The sequence below is a fragment of the Pyxicephalus adspersus genome, chromosome W (genome assembly GCF_032062135.1).
Source record: "Pyxicephalus adspersus chromosome W, UCB_Pads_2.0, whole genome shotgun sequence".
Classification (NCBI taxonomy): domain Eukaryota; kingdom Metazoa; phylum Chordata; class Amphibia; order Anura; family Pyxicephalidae; genus Pyxicephalus; species Pyxicephalus adspersus.
In genome coordinates, this window is record NC_092870.1 from 10,273,407 (window position 1) to 10,279,016 (window position 5,610).

General features: G+C 43.7%; 1 pseudogene; it reads left to right on the forward strand.

The window, feature by feature from the left end:
* Positions 1 to 3,359: 3,359 nt before the first annotated feature.
* LOC140342787 (perilipin-2 pseudogene) lies at positions 3,360 to 4,843 on the forward strand (annotated as a pseudogene).
* The last annotated feature ends 767 nt before the right edge of the window (positions 4,844 to 5,610 follow it).

The window sequence follows — 5,610 nt, forward strand, 5'->3', positions numbered from 1 at the left end:
CTTCACTTTTACCGATGTAGCAACACCTTCCTCAACCTTCTCCTGAGCATCCTGTTCATCACACGACACAGGGACAGCTTATTAAACTCTTCCCGCACCTTCTTGGAAACAGGGACACTTTTATGGGCTTCAGACTCTAATACAGGAACATCTTCAGAGGCCACCTCAGCTGAAACAGGATCCCATCCTTTAGCTTCAATCTCAGATAACACCTGAGCGCCTTCCACAGGGATTTTTTCCACAGTCAGAACTTCAGTTGGTGCGGGAGCAGTTTCTTCAGCCACTTTAACAGAATTTCGTAAATCTTCATCTGATTTATCAAAAGCTGCATCTGACACAAGATTGGCAATTTTCTCTTCAGCTGATATGGAGACACATTCTGTCTCTTGCTTATTAACAGTATTTGCTTGCTTTAGGGTAGGCACACAAAATATTTCCTCAGATTTAACTTGAATAGTTGAAATGCATTCAGTTACTTTCTCAGTATCAGTAACAATAACGTCCTCAATGTGCTCCTTCACAAGTTCAGCAACTATATCTTTAGTCACAGTAATAGTGTACTGCTCTATGTTTGTTTCCTGTAAAACATCCTCAACATTGTCATGCAATGTCATTTTTAACAACAGATGGCTGGCTCCAGAGTGTCTCTCCAAAATCTGTACTGCCAGCTGCTGCACCACCTCAGTCAGCACTTTCCGATTCTCCGCTACAGCCCGGAAGACCTCCGCCAGTTGTGCCACCAGCAAACGATTTGTCTCCTGCTGTGTTTTATAACTCTCTCTTTAAGCAACATTAGCTTGCAGCTGGGTAGCATTAGCTTGCTGCTGGGTAGCATTAGCTTGCTGCTGAGCAGCATTAGCTTGCTGCTGAGCAGCATTAGCAACCATCAGCTGCTTCAGGACCTCTTCCATTTTCAGACAGAATGCTGGTCCTCTCGGTGTACTGAACACTGCTATCTCCACTTCTGGGCTCCCCGTGCTGCCACTCTATACATCGGCCCTTTAAATCCACTGCTGCAATCTTCGCTGCTTAATCTGCCCGCATCCTCCACCAAATCTGGGATATCACTGGGGGTTGCTCATGGTAACGGGATGCTTACAGGGCAGATAAGAGGCAGCAAACTCCAAAAGTCCAAAACAACAGCAGTTTTATTTATTTAGCCAAGTGTTACAGCACACTCTCCAGCACTTTAAAGTCAAAACACTCTATATCACGACATTTCCACTCACAGTTCAAGTTTTATTTGCCCACTGCCTTTCCTGAAACTCTGTCCCCTTCTCCTACAGCCTGGAACCCACTCTGGCTTCCTTCTCCTGCCAAGAACAAACTCTGGCTCTCTCTCAGCCTGGATCCCTCTGGCTCTTTCTCATGCATGGAACCTTCTTCCTCTCAGCCTCTGACTGTTCACTCCAGCCTCTGACTGCTCACACTCCGCAGCCTGGAACACACTGGCTGATCATTTCTCCCTTGCACCTGAGTGCAGGTGCATATAACCCAAATCAGGATTGGGTTGGGCCAAGGAACCCACCCTTCACTTCAATTGGCCAGCTCCAGGGCCCTTGGCAAGCCCTCATTCTGACTTATAGTGACCAGGGATCTCTCACTGAGAGGAGGATCTGAAACCTGCATCTGGCCAAAAAAACCTGGTTTCCTAAAAACCTATCCAAACCTATTAACACATTCTTTCCCTTGAGCGTTTCATACACTTTCCCTGACATTTTAGGGACACTCTGTCACAATATATATATATATATATATATATATATTTACACATATATCTATATATATTGTAACAGCTTGCCAAAGAAATTACAGGGTTTCGTCCAGGATGACAGGTACATTTGCCCAGATGCAGGTTTCAGATCCTCCTCTCAGTGAGAGATCCCTGGTCACTATAAGTCAGAATGAGGGCTTGCCCGCCCTCATTCTGACCTGTAGTGCCCGGGTATCGTTCACTGACTGGAGGATTCCCATAGCTGTATTGATGAATGCAGCCTCGAAAATTCTCCTCTCAGTGAGAGATCGACGAAATTTCGCTAAGCTATCAGAACTTCGAGGAAATTTTTTCATCCCTAGTGGCTAGGCTTTATTTTTGCTGTTTGTTTTATTATGCCTGTTTTTGTGTGTAAATAGTATTAGTGAATAAAACCCTTGTTGCACGGATAACCTGCTGGCCCTGTTTCCTGTTTGAAACACCCCCCGTTGCTATGGGCGATCTCACATATGGTGGAGGATGTGGGCTCCTCAAAAAGCGGGTGTTCGGAAGGCCAGCATGGGGGAGATAGTAAAACAGCTTGTTTTGGCAAATGCCAACCAACAGCAGGCCAATGCCAACCAACAACGGGCCAATGTGGAGCAAAAACGTACTAACTAACAATTACTGCTAGGTCTGGAAAGGAAATACAAGCACAGAGCTACATACAACAATTAGATGCACCAAAACAGCAGATATCTTTACGAGAGCAGGCTGACGCTGAGAGTGTTGCTGGGAGTTCGCCAATTTTTCAGGTAAGCCAGTTGGTGCCAAAAATGACTGCGGATGATGATCCTGAGGTGTTTATGACCAAATTTGAAAGAACTGCGAAGAGAGAGGGCTGGCCATTTCTGACAGGGGAGTCGCAGAAGGTGTAAGTTACCTGGCCCCAGACGACGCCAAGTGTTATGTGAAGCTTAAAACTGAAATTTTGAGGTGTCTGGGCGTGACCCCTGCGGTGCGGGCCCAATGATTGCGCAAATAGACTTACCAGACACACGCGGACCTCCAGAAAAGGTCATTACCCAGGGCAATGCAGAAGACTATCTTTGCTGACTTGAGAGCGCAAATGACTCAAGAAGAAAAGAAGGCCATAAAGCCATAAATGTGAAAAGTATTTATTTGATATAAATGAGGAGAGAAAACCATTGTCTGAAGAGGAGAAAAAACCTGCAGCCAAGGAAAAGGTAAAGGAGGAGTCTAAAGATGAGGAAGACTCAGAAAAAGGAGAAGCAATGGAAACAAACTCCCCTGTTGCTAAGGGAAAAACAGCTACTCCTGCGGAAAAAAGGGAATCTAAGGACAAGAAGGCAGAAGATGCTGGTGAGTCAAAGACTGAAGAAGCAAAAGGTGAAGTAAAGCCTAAAGAGACAGAAGCTGCAGATGAGGATATGGAAGCTTCTGAGAAGACTGGGAACTCTTTTGAAGCCCCAGCTGAAAAGGCTGCCTCTTCTACAACCCCAGTTGTTTCTGAACCCCCTTCACAGGAGCCCAAGGAATCAAAACCGATGTCTGAAGGAACTGAAACTGCAAAACCTTCAGCTGAAGAAACTGTACCAACTGAGGTTCACAATGCAGACAATGATTGAGACTGAGGTGCAGGCTGATGAAAGTGTTCCTGTGTTGGCTGGGGAAAAGTTTCCTCTTGTTGAAGTCCAAGCTAAAGGATAGGATCCTGGTTCAGCTGAGACCAGCCAGAAGAGAACAGCCTGAAGGGCAGGAAGAAGAAGCTGAGCTAATGGTGGCTGAAGGAGATGTTGAATCTGAAGAGAAGGACGAAGAAGTTGGCAATCTGCAACTGGGCTTGGCCTACCAGTACAGTAGCAAGCACAATAGTGCCATACCTCACTTCACACAGTCTACTAAAGTCAAAGAGAAGAGAGGGGCTCTACTTTCAGAACAGTTGGAAAAAGCTGCAAATGAATCCACTGAGAAAATTTAGAAGGAAAAGATTGAAGATTAAAAAGAAACCCATGCAAGTATCTCTGTTAATTAAGTGAAGTAAAGAGGGAAGGAACTGTCCCTGTTGTGCCTGATGAACAGGATGCTCAGGACCATGTTGAGGAAGGTGTTGCTACATCAGTGGAAGTGAAGGCTGAAAAAGTGCTTGGAAACATGAAGCCTCCAAAACCAACAAAAATTAAAAAGAAGCGTGTAAAGAAAACTTTCCAATGTAAGCTGTGCAGCTATACTTGTCCCAGACACTCAAATCTTGATCGTCACATGCAGATGCACATAAAAACTGTTTCTGGGGAAAAGCTATATGAAAACTATGTTTGTCATGTTCGGTTTACGTAAGGTGGAACCAGAAAAATGCACATACTGCAAAAGTCTACCAAGAATTTGTCCAAAGTTCATTGTCCCCATTGTGATACAGTCTTCGATAACCTTATTCAACATCAGTCTCAAAACAATGTAAAGCGATTTAAATGTGATTGAGGTGGGGCAGAGAAAAGTGTGAAGACCATCACCACAGTGGCTGTTAATGGTGTCATGCCAATAATACATAAACTGGAACCTCAGCTTGCTGTAGCAAACAACATTGCTGGCATTGGACTGGAGAAGATTGAAGGGAGGCTGCCCATTTTGTATTAACCAAGTGACAAGATTGTAACTAATGCCTCAGAAGCTGTCATTGCTGCTAAAGATGCAGTGATTCAAAGTATAACTGGAGTGGTTGATAGGACCAAGGGAGCAGTGTATGACAGTGTGGAGATGACCAAGTTTGTTATAAATGGAAGCATCAACACTGTGCTTGGGAGCAGTGCGGTGCGCAAAATGAGCAGTGTTGTTGATACTGCTCTTTCAAAGTCTGAAACTCTTCTTGAACAATACCCACCACCAACTGATGAGGAACTAGAAAAGGAGGTGGCAAAAACAGAGGGGTTTGAGGTGTCGAATGACAAGGCAAGTTACAATGTTCGCTTGGGATATTCCTCTACCAAGGCACGCAAACGTGCTTACCATCAAGCATTGGCAAGATTCAGGGATGCTAAATGCAGAAGTCAGGAGGCCATTGCTCAGCCACAGTCTACAGTTGGCCTGATTGAATATGTCGGGAAGAACATGAATGATGCCAACCAAAAATAACATACTGCACGGGATAGGCTTCACAACAAAAAGGGAGAAACCTGGATGAAAGCAGAAAGTGTGGTCCAAGCAAGAAGGTTCAACCAAGTAGTAAAGATAAAGCAAGAACTGGGTGAAGAGTTAACAAAGGAGGAAACTGACATTCTGAGTGATACCTGCACTAAGCTGAAAGAGCAGAAGTTACTAACTTTTGTGACACACAAAAGGGTTGTATTTAGTGAATTTGGGCAAAGGCATTTATATTGTCAAGCACACACTTTAATATTTGGGTAATTCTTTAAATTGGCATATTTTGAATATAAAAAAATGGCATTACACTTTGATGGAGGTTGAAAGACACATCACTCCATTGTCAGAATTGAGTATACATTGGTAAGATACTAATTGTATATATATTTTTGTTTTTGAAGTACAATTAGCCTCCTCCTTTGTTCCCTGCATCCTGTCTCTCCTTGGTCTGTCATATATACCATTCAGTGAGAGAATTGCTGCAATTCACTAGACCCAATGTCAGAGTACTGCTGTGCATGAATATATGTAAGTAGCTATGTTTTATGTGTTTGAATACTAAGTCTAAATTTAAATTATTTAAATTATATCAGACAGGGGCATACAGTTTACTTCTTAATTTTGGAGAACTTTCTGCACTGGCCTTGGCATAGACATTAATGTGTCTACCTCCTTTCATCCCCAAACCAATGAACAGACTGAGAGGACCAGTATCTAAGGTGTTTCGTTTGCCATATTCAGGATAACTGGCTACATAT